We start from the raw sequence: 19,601 nt of genomic DNA on the forward strand, positions 1-19,601 counted from the left end.
AATAATTGATGCTTGCAAACAGTTATGTTTACCATTTTATGTTACTCAGCTGTTACAAAATTTTGAATTTTATACGTAGCAGTCTGACAATTCTTTTTTGGAGCGCAAGTGTGATTTCACAAAATGGATGCGGTTGGCTTGGGGAAGATACATGAGAGAATCCTACAGCTTTTACAATATTTATAGAGATTTCTATATTCTAACTAATTCAATCGTTTACATAACCTTCAGCAGTTACCTATGCTGGATTACCATTCACTATAGCGGTTCAGACCCAGATCATCAGTTTTTTTTGGCGACAATTGTTGCTAATTTTCTTAAGTTCGAGTCCCCAGTCTCAATCTACCAAATTTATCAATACCTATAAATTGCTTTGTGCTTTTTGAAAGTTAACAAAGAATCTTCCATCTTTTTCAGTCATTCCCATAGTTCGTAGATTCATATATTTTTACTAATCATATAAATATTGCTAGAAATAACAATTGTCGAGGTTTATTAGTTTTAGTAGACGGAACATGATGAATGCTTGATACAAATACGTTGTGAAGTTCACCTTTCCGCGTACATCCACAATTTCCAAAAATAAAGGCGGTCTAAAAATGTAAATTTTAGGTAGAAGAATTAAAGTTGCATGTCATGATTACAAACGTTTGTTAACAAATAGAATTCATCAGAAGCTGCATTAAAAAATGTTGTCACTGGTTAGGACGTTGGTTTTTTGCGACATAATTAACTGATTTTTTCTTCAACAGAACTCTTAATATGCTAAAATTAGTAATGTTAACATCAAGTTTCGCTACTAGCGTTCCATGGAGCATACAATATATGACCACGGGGTAATGAATTATCTATATGTATGTTCATATCGGTAATAATTTCCACTTATTTGTGTGTTTCTTTCTACAATTTCAGAGGGAGTTAGGCTCTCCAGGTCGTCATATTCATTTCCATCACAAAAATCCATCGTTTTGCAAGTTTCCAAATTCTACAATTAACTGATGTTTTGTATTATTCAATATATAAATTACTATATGTTGACAAAAAATTCTTAAATTCTCTTAAATTCGCCAATGGTTCAAAAGAAAAATTTGAAATGTCATTCGGCTAAAGCTCTCACCGCGGATAAAATGATAATTTCATCGGTAATCATCGACCTGTGTGCAAAATAAAAACACAGCCGTCGACCAATCAGATTTCTCAAATTTTGCAATTCAAAGGGACATGCCGTTCGTTCATTTCCGTGATGAAATTGTTGGCAATTTGAAATTTTCAATAAGAGGAAACTGTATGGAATATTTCATTTCATATTTTTCCGTTACATAAACAGTAAATTGAAACTAATTTCCCAAAAAATATACAATAATTGAGGGAAATTTGACAAAAATTAACGAATTCTTTTAATATCGATTCAATAAATTAGATATTCAAATTCGCTGTTCGACATTAAATCGAACGTTTCGAAGTATTTCCCGTCTTAGCTCTGCCAACGAATCATATTCAGTTAATAACAATACCTCATAAAAAACCCTGGGGCGTTAAATCGGAATATCTCGCAAGCAATTCAATGGAGCCTGTCATTCAAAGACATCGTTCATTAAGGCATTGCCTTACAGCTCTACTGTAATGTTGCATATCATTTTATGAGTACTTTATATAATTATTGATTTTTTTCTGTAAAGGCGTGATCAATAGATTTTTCTCCATCCAAATTTGGAAACTCGCTAAAATATAATCATAAGATGTTATTTGATTCGATGACTTATAATATCTTTTGATTAAAGACTATTAAAAATGAAATGCATAATATAAATTTCACTTACTTTTATTTAAATATCGTTCCTCGAAGTTTCTTGGGGTACCATGAGCCGGTAATAAATACTGAACAACTATTCCCAGAAATTTTGAAAAAATTTTATCAAAATCGGTTGATAATTGGCGCAATAAATGAATTTCAAAAAAACCGGCTCGTTTCTGCCCTCATTTTAGTTGTCAGGGGCGACTCGAATAGGCGGAGAATGAGTAAGCGCACCTTATCGACCCTATTTTTTGTACCTAGCTCTGGGACTAAATGGTCTGTTTTATACCATGAAAAAGTCTGTATTTGTTTTTATTTGGTTAGTCATAATCTCACAAAATTGTAGTAATCTGTCCAAATGTATCTGGCACCTAAAGTTAAAATATATTATATTTTCCGTATTTTTTGTATGATCTAGAACAATTGCTACTTCTGCCGCTTCAGTCCTAACAGTATTTTCATAGTTTTGATCATCTGTTGACCATGTCGATACGTTTTACTTATTTTTGAGATATGACAACTTTATTGTAACTAAAACAAATTTTTATTTCGATATTTATGCTGTAGATGATCTATTGATGAATATCAGTGTGAATATTGTCAATGTGAAATTATATTTTAATTCAGATCGAAATTTTCAATTAGATATCTAAAGATATCTTTAAATTAAGAAGGTTCATCAAAAGCATATAAAAAAATCTAAGAAATAAGAAGTTAAAAAAAATTATTATAATATATCAACTAACAACTGTCTTAATATCAAATTTTTTACAACATATGTCTTAATTAACTATTTATGTGAAAAAATACGTCAGCAAACCACAGGCCATGTATTCCTTTTTCAAGAAGAGCACTTGAAATTGTTTACAACTTTTTTTTATAAATTCTTTTCCGATTATATCGTCTGAAAACTTAATACTTGTGGCATACACGGTATATTTGAGAATAAAGGGTTCGAAACTTGAAATAGAAGATGTTCGCAAATAACAGATATACACCGTAAAAATATATGTCCCTTAAAACGAACATTACCATATTTTAGCATATTAACTATAACTGTAATCCGTGGCTAATTCTTTATATGAAGAAACTAAGAAATGCATGAATTTTGATAAATGGCTGCTCGCTTTTATTATTCAATCAGAAACATACGTGGGTGAATAGATTGTTATTGTAGGAGAGGTATATGAACACTAGAAAAGTTAGTTACGTGGACTGGTTTCTATGCTTCAAACATGCAATATTGTTAGTTGGATACAGTAGTGGTGTTTTGACAGTATTTAGGAGAACTTTATTTGTCAATTTTATTTAATCGCTTCTATTGTGTTAGTAGCGCATCATTTGGTTTGGTGTTAAAATTGCTTACTGACCATCAAATTCAGAAGTTGGGAACAGTTTCGACATTTCTGGTCTACAACAGATGGTGATTCATAACTCTATTAAAACTGGTGACAATAAGTAAGTGAGATGAAATTATATCCCACCACTTCCACCAAAAAAAGATAAATTCTGAGTGTTTGACGTCAATGACGGAGGAGTTTTAAAACTTCTCCACCACTATGATGAATACCTCAATTTTATCTTTATCGAAATGTGGATAATAATTATTTTCTCTTACACTTTGCAATTCCAAAACCTTTATTTTTCTCAATAGCCCTCGTATAAATTTAGAAAATGGAAAATTATATGTGAGATATGTATAAGATAAAAATTCACTTTCTTATCATTTTTCCATTCAATTAGAAAGTGTTATTGACGTCGAAAGCATCTTAGGAATGTGAGGATAAGAACATAAACAATGATAAACAGATTCTTGGACATGTTTCGAGCAAATATCAATTATTCTTTGTAAATATATATATATCATATGATAAAGTGAACATGAAATGAAAAAATAATTAGCATTTCTTTAACTCCAGCGATTTAAAACAAACCCCCAAACAATTCTTTTTTACTCTCCTCTTATTCATTCCTTAAAATAAATTCCAGTAAACGATTTTCAGATTCTTTAGGCATGAAATCACACCAGAGAATTCCTTGGGGAGACATTTCGCCTCTTGATATTTAGTTGCTGGCAATCCGGAATTGTATTTCCGGTCCCTTCCCTACTTTGCGAGCAAAATGCCGGTCACTCCGAATTTTCGTAGCCTATAGCAAGAAATAAATCATTTCCAGGGGTCAGCAAATGACCATGGAAGAGTGGACACACTATTTTTGATATGGGGGAGATTATTAAGAGTAGAACTAGATTACCAGTGACTAGTTTAATCTCTATTCCACTCAACTTGAAGATCTTGTTACATAAAATATTTATTTTCGTTTGAGATAGAAAGTGTGATTACTGGATTATATATATTAGCAATTATAATTGAGATCAATCTATAATAACCTGATTTTCGTAGTTATAGACATTAATAGGTTCTGTTCTGTTTAAGAATTATCCAATTTTGTTTTATGAAAATTGGTCAACATGATCTGCAACGAAAAGCAATAATCGTGAATAAAATTCCGTACCGTCAGCATAGCAACACCTTGGAAGAGGGAAATGATCTCTGTCGGTTTTTAAACGGACTAGTAATGACAGTTTTGTGAACTTCCAAAGCATACTGCAGATTGTTTCGTATATTGGAGCGGACCTATCAGGTTTAATTTTCAAAGGATTGCTGAAACATACCTTGTATGCCCCAATGTCACAATTTTGTGGAGTATAGAAATATTTGTTAAAATCATTGTTTTCTAGCTAGCATCTCTTCTGGACATTGCTCGACTACAAAGTCGGTTAATATCAGTTAAAATAACTTTTCGAGCATCTGATGATAGAGGTTGACGTCTCTTTTCAAGTGTTTAGCCTCTCTCTGTTCTAGGCTCTAGTAGGACGTTTACCGAATCTGAAAATCGACTTGTTGATGGTTGATCTTGAAAGTAAATACTGACTGTGAACTCAAAACCCTACTAAAAGTACGTACATGATGATTATAGAAAAAATATTTCTATTTATGTATAATACCCTATTCATGTTTATTATTTTCTCAGTATTATTCGATTGAGTCACAGATTTTACTTAGAAATTCCAAGATATTAATTTTTTGTGTAATGTTGTTTATCTATACTGTTGAATGATTCATTAATTTTGAAAATTGAAAACTGTAATGTGGACCTGGCCAAGCTGTTTACTATTCAGTTCGAACTTGCTTAGGCGGCTTAGTTAAGGTTGCTATGTGAAATTGTAGGATTACCAACTGCAAGATTGGCCAAAAATATATAAACGGAGGAAGAGATCATGAGAATAAAGGTTGTACGATTCGAGATGTTGTAAGTGGACTGTGAAGATTGCCGACAACTCGTACAATATTGTTAATTGCGGTTTATTACTATTAAAAAACACCACCGTATCTCTCCGGAACAGAAAATAAAAGATTTATATGGTTTTAAAATTGGTGTAATAATAAATATGTAAAAATGTTTCAGTACAAAATACAACTAAGTAGTAAAGAAATGAAGATACTTAACAACGTACTAAATATTGATTATTAGAGGCAGTCAACGCATTTCGGTTTCACTTGTTTTCTATCTAAGAACTATTCTCCAGTCCATCTGAACCACTACTTTCGGCTATATAAACCACACTGAGTATTTTCGAATAAAGATTTGGCATGCTTAAGATAATCGAAAAATATCGGCCGAAGATGCCACAGCGCAAAAATATCACAGATTTTAACTTATTAAAAAATGATTTTATCGTACTTGGGGTCGTCACTGGTTTTGATTTTGGTAGTTCGACACTTGCCATCGCGCCCTGGAATTAGGGCAAAAGGTCAGTTTGATCGCGGTATATCCTTAGCTCAAACTGAAACTGAATCACCTACGGACGATTATTTTTCAATCTTTTTTCATCTAGGACGTTGTGTCGACCAACGTTTCCAAAAATTCTATTGAATTTTTGAGCATTGCACCCAGAACATAAATCTATTAATAGAAGCTTCACTAACATCCTTATCAGGGTAAGCAGTTAACTGCCCACCAATTAAAAAAGGCCATGAGTTAATGGCGTCACATCATTCGGATCGTTAAAGGTAAGACATGGAGTGACACTATTGAGAACCAATTCAATTTGAACTAAAATAATGTATGTTTCTTCAATTGGTGCGTTTTAATATGATTGCAAGATCTCCGACCATATTCGGTCTGAGGAAGCCACAGTGCGGAAAGTATCATAAATTTGAACTTACTCAAAATGTTCAAGTGATTTTAATATCTGGTACTATGTAGTAACGAAAAGACGAATTCGTGAGTAGCCAGTACCTCAAGCTATTCAAGAGATTTGCGCTTTGGATATCATTATACTAAGAATAATCCAAATTTATACTGAACACAGATTACCTTCAGTCTCTGAAGACGATAACTTGGTTATCGAAACGCGCGTCAGACAGTGTAATTGTGTTGATGTTGGGGTGGCGTAAACAGTGTGTTCAGTATGAATATCACCAACGGTTTCAAAAATTACAACTTAGCTCCACTATTTTTGGTAGTTCCTCTGAGTGACTGACGCATTCGTTCTTCATCTCAAAAATCTCATTCTTAATTTTCTCCGAAAGCAACCCGATATTATTTATTAAATATGGAAGCTTTTCTAAGTGAGATTGTTGATAATCTAAGGAATTGAAAATTGTTCTTTCATCACCATATATGCAATTTTCACCTAAAGATCGTCAATTCGTATTTTTGGTATCTTATCGCAAAACGTGCGTCTTTAGGTTGGGCAGCCATAACATTTATTTTGTTGTTTAATGGAAAGTATATATTATTAATGTTATACTTGCCCTTCGTTTTCATGAAATACACAAGTTTTTGGTTTTTATTCATGTTTGTGGTTTTTTAATTCTTCTATTTACTCACAAGAAATCTAGCTAGAGACTAATTCTTAGCACCTTCCAATAAGGTCTTATTTTAAACGTATTGAGACTATCTAAAATTATTCATTGAGTGAATGAAACATTAGCGACGATCTACTATCAATTCTAATTCAATTTATGTTTCTATTGCACAAGTTTGAATTGACGATACTTTATCTTGAAACGAGCTTCTGGAAAATATATCGATATCTATAAGGTGGTTGATAACTTGCTTGACAAACTGCGGCACTCCATATATTTCCTCATAATATAAATCATAAGTTTACATAGATTATTATGTAAATTTCTGTAACTTTTTCTTCTTAGACCTTTTTGTATGTTTTTGTTGATAAATCGCCTTGAATTTAGGTCTATATGTATATAGGTGTTTATCGTTGATTATGTTACAATCAAGACATTATTCGTCAATTTGGGCATATACAGAGTGTTTATTTTGTAAAGATCTTGATATACAAATTATCGTATTCACAGTGTATATAATGAGAAAAAGTTATCATCATTTTTATTTTATAACTGACGGTAAGATAGTGAAGTGATTATAAGTTTATGAGATGCAAGATAACATTTATAATAATTCATTAATTTTTAGGAATATGGCTCTTATTTGTGGTAACGAATTATAAATGAAGTGCCGGTTGAAAGATCAGTGGTATTATCAAAAAGTCTTAGATCTCTTAAATAAATTAGGGTGTGTTTAGTATCAAGAACGGTCTAAATAATTGACCATACCGGTAGCCTGTTTCCTTCAGTTATCGCTGCAATTTACACCGAACCGAAGTGTGTCCTAATGTTTCCATCAAAAACTATGGTCCGAAACACCTAATTGCCAAAAGCTTTCGTGTTAGGGCTTTCTCTCGTCGAGGGATTATTAATTACACCTAGGGCTTGAAGGGCCTGTCCCTAGTGAGGGCAAATATAACGTCACATGCCTTGCCTTCTGGGTTCACATGTGTGGGCATAAAAATACTTACCGAAATTTTAGATGCTCGGGTTTTAATCCAAATTTATAGAGTTCTGTACCTGAAACAAATGAGAAAATATTAATATTATGCACCATATAATGTAGTTGCTCTAAATTCATATTATTTTATTATAAATCTAGAGTTATAGTGTATTCTAATAGGATTTATTAGAACATTAAGTAATTTATTCAAAAATTATGTCATCAAATCAAAATCTACTTTATCAGTAATCTGGAAGATTTTTGAGTTAGTTGAAATGTTGGAAAACACAATAATCCAACTCACTGCAACGAGTAAGACATAAGTAAGTACATATATTGTACATATACTGTAATTTTTCTACAGTTTTCTTATGTCTTTTAATCTTTTAATCAAAATTGTAACTTGAAGTGAGTTAAGATATAAAAAAAGTAACAGTTATACTTGAACAATTTTGGAAAGTAATTCCTGGTAGGTCGTTTCGCTCCAACATATTTTCGTTAATTGGAATATAGGCTAAGACCGAAGCTGATGAGGTGCATCCACAGCTTGGTTGCATTCAGGTTCTAGTGGCACTGGAGACTGAATCATTTCTATTATAGTTTTGAATATTTTAATGTTGTGAGCCATAGAGTTATCGATATAAAGTACAGCAACATTGCATTTTATAAATTTTGAACAATTCTCCTGTGACTACAAAATTTATAAAAACTTTGGTTTTGGTATGAGGTAACATTATTAAAATGGTCGTTTGGAAACTTTCCTGGTGAATAACTACAACAGTCTGAACATATGCTAGCAGCAAATACTTTTACATAGGTACATATTTAAAAATGAAGTTAGTGAACGTTTTTTTCCGATTTTCATTCAAAAAATGCGCATTGTTTCACGATATTATTACATATTTTAATAATTATGGTACTCATCAGCATCGTGTACCATAAAATTGATGGTTCTATTCTTGATAACTTTCCAAAATAAACTTATAAAGTATTCTCAGAAAAAGAATTCTCTAGTCGACAAAGTTACTGTAAGCGATTACATTTTGTGTTTTGATGTGAACTGTTAGGATAAAAAACAAAAACAAAATTACTTCCGCTTCGAAAGTGGCGGCACTGTGGCAAATATGTTAATGGCCTTAGTAGATTTTGCACGCTTATCATTATGTTGTCATAAAATATGGAGAACGAGCCGTATCACTTTGACATGAGGCAATATCCAATTGACGTTCTGTGGAATAATTTGTAACAAGTATGTTGCTATATAAACAAGGATGACGCTGTATCAATAATTTGTATGAGAAAGTAATCAGCAAGATGAGTGCCGCTTTTACTTAATGCTAATTAAAAACATATCTTGCATCGAAAATTCAAATGAATGTTTCGAAATTTTCAAAAGTAATTGTTGGAGAACACAATTTTTTCCATCACGACAATATATCTGCCCAAACTGTGTTACGATTTTACCAGAGATACTTCCTTTTATTTCGTTAATTGGACATTATTAATACGACCAGAAATTCCAATGCAATGAACATATTTACAAATGAATATTTCATAAATTTTTATCACATTTATATCTCTGATTATTTTTTAGAGGAACTAAATTTAATTTTTAGGTCATTTTATAGTTACATCTTATGCAACTGGTATGGTGCAGGTATTACTTCCCATTTCTTGCTTGATTATCTTCCTATTTATTACCACTGTTCATTATAAATATTAAATCAGTTATTTATTTATAAACAAATATAAACCATTAATATTTTCAATAAAGGGAGAGAATAACTATACTTGTACTACGATTATAAATTGATAATTATATCATAATTGTTGTCAGAAGTGAATACATATCACTTATTAATATTAACTTCAATATGCGTACATGTCATCTACGAAAGGTTTGGTATTCATGTCGAATGACAGATTAAATTTTGTCGGAAGTGTTTCCCCCGAAGGACAATCAATTTAACCATATATGTGGTCCAACAATACATATGGAGAATCTTATTATTTTGCGGAGAAAGAATAAAAATATGTGGAATAATTCAGAATATCCTCTTAAACGATGTATACAATTTTGAAAACAGAACAGATTAGAATGGAAATCGTAACCGCAAATGGAACCCGATTGCAAATAAATTCACATTTTGGATATTCTATATTCTGCAAATGATAGAAAAATTTGGAAGGCCCAAAACAAATTATCTAAAAGATCTTTCTTAGAAAGTTTCAGAAGAATATAAAAGTGTATATTAACATTGAAAATGCATTATAGAATAATATACAATGCAATATTACACGTTAAAATTATTGTTGTTGTGTAAGTTTTTATATTTTTGCTATGCTGCAGCTCAAATATTTGCAAGTATGACCAATTCTAACAGCCTTCATTATTAGGTGTTTCGTCGGTCATTTCGAGGACCTAGATTCAGTAGTTCACGGTCCCTGAAATATTTCACCTTGAAATATTCGCACTGAAGACAACCTGGAAACTGCGCAGATTGTTACAGATGATCCTGTCTCAACTTGTCCCCATTAGACATTTCTAAAACCATATTTCGTGCAGTGTGTAAACTCTCCTACCTCGCTATTCGTTCATTTAAATGGTTTGAAGCCGAATGACGCGTGTTCTCATTTAAATGGTTATGTCAACAAATAAATTCGTAGATTCTGGGGCTTCGAAAATTCAAGAGCAGCACACTAGCGTCTTTTGCATTTATCTAAATGCACTTTTTTGTGCATTATTTTGACCAATAGTTCTTTGCACCCATATGCTTGGCAAACTATCGACCTGTCGCGTGAAATTTTTGGCGAACGTCTATTAACGAAATTCAGATTTGCCTTGACCATCACTCTCGAACGATTTAATTAAATACGATTTTTTATTAGTAGATATATTGAGAAGACATAGTTATACTATAAACTTATAAATACATATATTCTAGACTAAGTACTAAGTCTTAAAACAGAAACATTGCGTGGTATAATGGACAACGAGTCTAAAAAGTTATACATACACTTAATGTAAAGAAAAATTTGTTGAAATAAAGTATTATATATAGGATTATATTTATTTCATATTATTAGATCTTATTTGGTCCTTCCTGTATTACATTGCAACCAGATCGTCCATGTATAGGTGAAAATCCATTTTTAAATATTCGTCTCACTTCAAGAATTTGGAGGGAATAAATAGATTAGTTTTTGAAGAAATTATAATTAAAAAATGATAAATATAAATAATTGAGCCTTATTCTAATGTAATTGTAATGAGTTAAAGGCAGTATGACGTGAAGATAAGTTGTTCATTGATTCATAGAGTATTCAAAAAGAATCTCTATAGGTGCAAATTTGTTTTTGTTTGTGTCATTCCGTTCGACACAATCAAAACAATCCAATGGCTGTTCGACTGGTTTCACACTTAGGTCTGTACGAATTATTAATAATTCATAATGTTCTTTATGAGATACTTAAATCAACACCTCCAACCCTAATTTTCGTTAAGTAGATCTAATAAGCTATAAAACATCAATGAACTCCTGTTTGCAAACAAAATTTCTGAATGAACCCACAACATTACATAAAACCATTTAAAAAGCAATAAAGTTATTAAACTCTGCCATTTACAACAATTTACGATTCTTAATGATCCATTACTGTCACAACTTAGTAAATGAATCATAAAAAAGTAAATCAAAACAGCAACACATTCACCATCACTTTATTATTAAGTGATAAAATTTTATAGCTTCATAACATGAGAGTAAACGGCTGTTTACGACTTAAGACGATTATTCCCAGTAACATAACCATTCAAAAAAGTGAATATAAAGTCTAAAATTATCCTGGTTACATTACAGTGTTCTGTGTGTTGTAAAATATTTGGACCGACAGTAATGAAACGAAATGTGAATATACAGCAGCTTAGAAGTCAACAAGGACGGCGACTGCATTCGACTGAACACAGAATATACTTTCCTGAAATTGTTGGAGTCTGTAACTGTTCGCCATCTATTAAGTCTTTTATGAACTAGGAATTTTATAGTTTTAAGGGTGTTTAATAGATAGCGCTACCGTTAGCTGACTATGAAATAGTATGGGAAATTGATTGATATTTTTGATAGTTTTATAAATATACTGCTACCTATTTTATTTTTCTTTGAAAGCCTTTAAATATACTCAGAAAATGTAAAATAAATCTGCATTTATACAAACGAAATGTTTCCTTTATTTTGAAGAAAAAAGTAAAACAACTATCAGTACACTATCCAGATAATACAAAATTTTATCGAAAATTTCTTTATTTTTCGAGAGGAAAGATAAGATAGAGTATTTTTGTTTTCAGATCTTCGGCGGTTTGATGAAAGAATTGAAACAAATTATTTCATTTATCAAGACCTTTGGAATTGTGAAACATTGTTTTCATGATCTTATTAACATAAAAAAGGAATTTTGCTTTCTTGGGAGCACGTTCCTGAAATAAATTCCATTATTTCGACCATTTTTTCTGCGTCTGGTGCATAATGGTCCCAAATTACATCTAGTGTGAGCTTTCAACGAAAAAAATTATAAACTTACGTTCGAAAATATTTAAAGCTTTGAATTTTTGTTTCGAGTTTTATATCCTTAAGTAGCTATCTCACCTACTTTATTGATGATCCCTAGCCATGAGGGCACGGATTTTATCAACAATTTCTGGAGAAATTATATATAATAGAATACAAATCAATTCAGGGGACGGGATAAGATTTGCCCTTTTTTTGGTTTCTTTCATTGTTTGTAAACACAAAAAAGGATGTAAGATTAACTTAACAGCCAAAACTAGACTGGAATTAAATGCATTGAAGGGGATATTTAGTATCATTAAGAGCAATAGATAACTTATAAAGTTATTATTAAGTAATAAAGTTGATTTGCTTATTTTGAACGGTAAAATCAAAGCTGCGTTTTAAGCATGAGTTTTATTTTTTGGAAATGAAGTCGCTTCAAGTCGCGGTAAAATCGTAACGACTTGGAACCGGACAACCACCTAGCAACTCCTGTCAACCGTTCTTTTCTTTTGTTTGAATTATAGCTTCATAATTCATAAGCGTCAAGCGGCTTTGTTGGAAATCCATTTTATTTTTCTAGAATTTTTTTCGGGTTTGCTTTTCTTTCTGGTCTTTGAACACTAAATACAAAAAGGCTATTAATTCTGCGACTAATCGGGATATCGTCCAACAAATAATTGGATCAACGAAAACATATAAAAAATGGAGGTGATTAATTGGTTATTACGAAAAAATGAAAGAATTATAAATGTTTTTATGTTATGTAGAAATTTCATTAGTTAGATTCAAACCAGAATTTTGACCATAGCGAAAATCTTTTCTTTACAAAGAGAGATAAAAGACGCCGAACTACGAACTGAATTGTAAACTTCTTGTCCAGGTCGGCATCACAATATTTAGTTTTCAGAATAAGTCAATTTAATAAGTATATTTAAAAGTATAGTATGTGGCAACTGTGGCTTCAAGATGAACCATCAAGAAGTTGATATGCGTATTCGGTAAAGGTCCTACTAGATCCCAGCACAGACTTTTTAGTCGAGGAACGTCGGGAAGAGCGAATTAAAACGACCTAGGTACTTAACCTGTAACAAAATGAAGGCAATACTTGAACGTATTAAACCGATGCAAAGATAGCAAATAAGAAATAAAGATAAAAATTGACTGTGCAGTAAATGGACAAATATTGAAAACGTATAAATATAGAAACATAAACAAAAAATACCTTTCTAGTTATATGAGTGTTGTTAGAATGAGATTGGAAACTATTAAAGGACGAAAGGGAAGACAAAAACTACGAGACGAGTTAAGTAAGATGGTAGTGGGAACATTATGTACAAGAAGAAATTGAATCCTTGACCGTTATTTGAAAATGTACAAGGAATTAGAGACAAAAAAGTATGTAAAAAATATTTTGAAATTGTAGTTTAAACGATGGACTTGAAACTAATATCACTTAAATTCAATCTTGTCAAGTCAATAATGAAAGTTTGAACTTTTTCTTTTGAAACTGTTAATTAATTAATTGTTGTAAATAATCGAATAATTCAATGCTATATATTCGCTTAAACTGTAATAATATATCAAAATGTTTATGTAAGATAATCTTTGGATACGATTATTAACTTTGTATCGACTTGAATCTTTATATACTTGTAAAAGACCCATGGCAATCTAATAATTCAATAAATATTTCCATAGATTCTTGCCTGGTCATCAGGTAGTCTTAATAATATACAATACTTATGAACAATTGAATATAACGTCAGATTCACCTTCAATTTAACGGAAATATAGTTTGCAAAATAGAAAAGATTTTAGAGGAAAACAAACTAAAATGGAAACGTAATCCTTAATACAAAAGGTATTAAAAAAATAGCAAAAGATTTCAAATAATCTACTTATAACAATCCTGGGATAAAATTAAAGTACCGAAATTCCTTTAGTTTCTCTGTATTATTTTTAGAGGCTTTGTTCACAAACTTACTACCAATATCTGATTATTATTAAATATTAAATTTCATGTTAAAATTAGATTTTCTAAAACCCTATCTATAAATGTCATTGCGTAATTAGAAAAACATACAGAGTATTGGGTTGAGGCAGAAATTGATAAGAATTTGTAATAGGAGTAAAATTTTCTATGATTCTTAAATTTATAAGATTGATAAGTATTCAATTAACTCGAATATAAAGTATTCCGCAAATATCTTTTGGGCAATTCCATCGAAATTCCATTTGTGACTTTGTGACAGTTTTATTTCCTAATCAGTTTTCTTTTGCTACTTATGTGTATGCTAAAACCGTTATTGAAACTATATGGTGTACAATTTTCACTTTGCACACCACGAATCGTATCACCAGCATTCTAATGAAAGAAAGTAATACCTCTCATAACCTCTAAAAACCTGCCGGAATCAAAGATTTATTTTTGATAGAAAAAAGAATGTAAGTAGAACAGTTTCGCTATAAATCAAACGCCGAACCGTATTATTAGCCGGACTGAGTAGGCGTGTATAGGAATCGTGGAATAAAATCTAAAATTGGGCTCGTATTTAAAATAAGAAAATTATAAGGGCACAGTAGAATTAGATGCCGTTAATAAGCAGATGTGAAGAATTGAGAAAAAGTACCGGACGAGAAAAAGCGAATAGTCTTTTCGGCAAAGATCATGGGATGGTACGTTTATCTCAAGTATAATAAATATAAGAAGGTTATAAGACAGATGAAGCTACCATTGATTAAATCAATTAAATTATCAGTCCTCGTTGACTATTGTAGGTCAACTACCATTCGAATGCTCAGAGCAATATGTTAGTTATACAATGTGACCAAATATAGCGCAAACTTTATCCATACGCCCCTTTTTTGTTCATTTAAATTAAGTGGTTAAATCTTTTGGATAGTTGATGAATTTTTTATGGGGTAAAACATTAACACTTTTTGTTCGAAATTTGATTGAAATAGACTGAGTTATTGCCGATAAGCTGATTTTCACCTTGTGTAATATAAGTTCATTCCAAATAGATATATATGTTTTAGTTTTAGTCGAAATAGAAAGGGGGAGGTTGAAAATTAAACAAGATTGATACTTGAAAACTACTACTGATCGAGCAATTAATAACCATTTGTTTTTGAAGTTTCTCAACAGTCTTTTCCAAATATCACATACCTCATTCCCATTAAAATTAAGTTGGAGACTCGACTTTTGGTGTCTATTAGTCCATATTTTAGAACTATACAGAGTTCTGCATTACTCCGTCACAACTTAAGAAATACGATTTTTTTAAGCGAGAAGGAAATACCGATTGAAGCTTTTGAAATAAAGTTTTGAAACGTTCTACAGAGTCGTCTATCTGAAAATTGTGAATAACGATCTGTAGCTCAATGTACATTCGATTAAATTGGACAGACATGGTGTTTCACAAAAAGGTGATTCCGTCTTTGGGATAAATAGAAAATTGAAAAATATTTGTGATTTCCTCAGTAAAAAATTATCTTCATATTCAAGATAAAGGGCGTTAAGGAAAAAACACACGAACCGTACAACTAACGCCCTCTATGAGAGTCAAATATAAACAAATTCTTTGGATATATCAGCTTCCAAAACATATTACTCCATAATTTTCAAATAAAAATAATCCGAAAACGACACACAGCATCGAGTTTTATCAAGAGTACCTTTTTGGTGTTAAATTAAATGATGTTTAAGATCACTTAAAATTTTGTTTAATAAATTTAATATTGAAAAAGTTATGTTCAATACTACTTAGTACGAACCGTGTAACTAGCGCCTTCTATGAGACTCAGACATAAAAATAAATTCATTGAATTTTAAGATTTTGCCGCAACTACTGGCAACATTGTATTGAAATTTCGTTGTTGGAATATTTGATATGAAAATTATGAAGTAATAACACAAGATGAACATTTAAAACAAAGCTAATAACATAAAATAGAATTCAATTAGAGTAGGTGTTCAAAATGTCCTACGTTTTCACGAATACAAGAGTCTATCTTTTTTTTTCCAAAGAATCCATTAATCTTCTAAACGGTTGGGAGTCAGTTATGGGATCATTAAAGTGACATTTAATTCTCTCTTTCAATTCTTGAGGTAAATTCACCTCGGTTGCACGAACTTTTTCCTCAAGATATAACCAAATTGTGCAATTCAATGGATCAAAATCGCATGATCGAAGTGGTCCCCGAATCGGAGCTTCTGCACCTCTACCAATCCATCAATTCGGAAAATAGTTACTCAACCAATTAGGACACTTTTGTATACGGGATGGACGAAAGTCATTTTCATTTTTTACGTTATTCAAGTTACATTACGAGATATTTTATTTGTCCTATGAAATGCAGAATGGTTCATTTCAAAGAAGAAATGGAAGGTTCCAGTTTACATACTCACAGTATACAAAAAAAGAATTACTTATACTACGGAATTCATTTTTTTTTTAATTTTACGATTGTCGCAAAAACGAGTTCATAACTCTTAAAGGAATATGTATAGCAGAGCATTCTATCGAAGGTTTGAAAAGATATAGTAATAAGATAATGATTAGATAATTTCAAAATATAAACATTGAAAACATTTCATTTAAATAATTATTGATATCTCTTCCAGTTTATTTTAACACACCATAGCAATTCTCGAATTTATATAAGTATATAATTAAGAAATAGCAACGAAAACCTCTCTCTCTCTCTCTCTCTCTCTCTTCTAGCCGTTTTCTATCCTTTGGATATAGGCCTCTCTCATATTTTTCCAGTTTTCCCTGTTCTGTGCCACTTGGTACCAGTTAAGTCCGGCTGTTCTCTTGATATCATCATACCATCTTTGTTGTGGTCTGCCGGTGCTTCTTTTCTCCCCCCAAGGTCTCCATCTTGTTATTTTTCCGCTCCAGTTGGTGTTATTTCGAGCAAAATGTCCGGCCCAGTTCCATTTAAGACTACCTATTCGCCTCACTATGTCCTCGATTTTGGTTCTATTTCTTATCCACTCATTGGTTTTATGGTCTTTAAGCGTTATTCCTATCATTTTCCGTTCTATTGATCTTTGATGTACCTTTAATTTATTCAAGATTTTCTTTGTTAGGACCCATGTTTCACATCCGTGGGTTGTTACTGGGAGAATGCATTCCATGTAAACCTTGGTTTTTAGTTTGAGGGGTAGGTTGGAGTTGAAGACGTGTCGCATCTTCCCGTAGGCCGCCCATCCTAGATGTATTCTGTGGTTAATTTCAAGTTCTTGATTGGTTTTACCCAATGTTAATTCTTGACCTAGGTAGATATAAGAGTTCACTTTCTTTATCTGTTGTCCTCGCACATTTATACTCTCTTTGTTTGTCCGTTGGTTTGTCATGAATTTGGTTTTAGAAATGTTCATTTCTAGGCCTACTTTTCTTGCTTCTTGTTGTAGTTCTATAAGCATGTATTCTAATTCTTCACTGTTTCACGAAAACCTACCGAGAGGTATTACCAGAAAATTAAGTTTTTATATTTATTCTTAAATTTAATAAAAAAAAATAGAAAGCTGCATATGGAAATGCCAAATCGTCAGTATTCAATTCCTTTTACATTGTGAGGGGAAGAATTAGGAAAGAAAGAATTATCAAATCTCTTTGTTTGAGATTAAGTTTTACAAAATAGAGACCCATCATATTCTTATAGAGCTAATAACCTCCTGAATGTTTTCCTGTATGTTTGGCACCAACTTGAGTACACTGAACATATATTATAATATTTTTATTACATTGAATGTCCAATTATGACACGACTAAGTCTTGTGTAAATAATAATGTATTTAAACAATTTTCATATGTTACAGCACTGCCAATTATTTTTAATTATATGAGCATAACACATATTATTAACCACTACAAGCATATGTAGGTATAATATACATGGCAAATAAATGTGTACACTTGATAATTTGTTATATTTGGAGGAAGGAGGAGTTGGACATCGGACAGTTTTACGCCTCTTCGAGTACATCCCCTTATAGTATGTCAGTTAAGTTGATGGCTTCTTTAAAATAGACACGCCTCATAATTACATTGAATGACATGGATATTTGTATATGACTAAATGATTTGTTATTAAATATTTATCTGTATTCAATTTATTTGTAGTAACAGGACTGATGATTATATAATTCACAAAATGACGGTTTATAAATGCAGTTACGGCGTTCAATAAATTTCAGAATATAAGTTGAATCTGTACTGAAACTTACAATTCAATATTGTGGAATATATTTTTTTTCTCCAGTAAGGCTTCAACACTTTCCAATCAATGTACTAGCATTTATAGTGTGTCTCAAAAAAGCACTGTTTATCCTCTGCAAACTAATTTACCGCAGTATATTATTGCTCACTTGGCAAGTGCTCTTCAAGTTTTGGAAACAGCCGGTAATTGATGGGCTACCAATCTGGAGAATATGACGGATACTCAACTAATTCGAAGATGGCCTATGCTATTTTGGAACAAACTTGGTATAATAAACATATGTTGTTTCCTTTTGCAGATAATCAATTAAAATTACGCCTTCAACATCCCAAAATACGGCTAGCATGTCCTATCAAGTTTTTTCTGGAATTATTGGTAATTATTGGTAATTTTTCCAGTCCTCACAAAGTCTCTACATCATATTGTTGTATCTATGACTCATCCATTATTATTATTATTATTATTGCAAGTTAATTTTCTTTTCTATACAGCACGACTGGAACTGTCTTTTCAAGCTTATTCGTGTGAATTTGTTAACATTCGTGGTGACCATCACGCAGACAATTTTTTCAACTTCATTTTGTTAGTACGTATTTATACCACAACTACTATTGTATGCTAGCGAAAGTAGTTTTAGAAACGTTAAGACAAAGAAGATTAGAATCGCACTATGATTTAAGCGTGATTATTTCACCAGATATGGTCCTAAGAAGTGTCGCGAGATCAGAGTTGCTCCAATAGAAACAAGTGTCGTCTGCAAATAGACATATTTTACCACTGATGTCGTTTATAAATAGAAGAAACAAAATTGGACCTAGTGCTGAGCCTTGAGGCATTTCATATTCTGTTGGCTTGCAAGAAGACATCGTTGTATCAACCCTTACTTCTATTGGTAAGGTATGACTTAAACTATGATAGAGGTATTCCTCTGAAACCGTAGTACAACAATTTGTTAATTAAAATATTATGATTAATACAATCGAAAGACTTAGAAAAATCACAGAAAGTTGTTGCAGTGAAATAATGGCTGTTTATGCTAGAGTAGACATTATTCAGGAGGGAGAATATAGCATCATTTGTACATTTGTTACCTAAAAACCCCAATTTATGGAAATGACTGGGGTAGCTTTCCACCTTTTCAGATGAGTTTCCGAGTGTGGTAAAAATAA

The 19,601-nt window shown here is 31.6% G+C and overlaps 2 protein-coding genes across 3 annotated transcripts in view; one reads left to right on the forward strand and one right to left on the reverse strand.

Moving 5' to 3' along the window:
• LOC130896290 (homeotic protein antennapedia-like) overlaps nt 1-19,601 on the reverse strand; it is a 414,695-nt gene that overhangs the window by 215,284 nt on the left and 179,810 nt on the right. For both annotated transcript variants that reach the window (XM_057804282.1, XM_057804283.1), the window contains one exon: nt 7,680-7,728. The gene's annotated coding sequence lies outside the window, so the exon portion shown is untranslated. The remainder of the gene's footprint in view (nt 1-7,679; nt 7,729-19,601) is intronic.
• LOC130896540 (uncharacterized) overlaps nt 1-19,601 on the forward strand; it is a 127,455-nt gene that overhangs the window by 106,564 nt on the left and 1,290 nt on the right. The window lies entirely within an intron of this gene.

This window comes from Diorhabda carinulata, chromosome 7 (genome assembly GCF_026250575.1).
Source record: "Diorhabda carinulata isolate Delta chromosome 7, icDioCari1.1, whole genome shotgun sequence".
In the NCBI taxonomy this organism is placed as follows: domain Eukaryota; kingdom Metazoa; phylum Arthropoda; class Insecta; order Coleoptera; family Chrysomelidae; genus Diorhabda; species Diorhabda carinulata.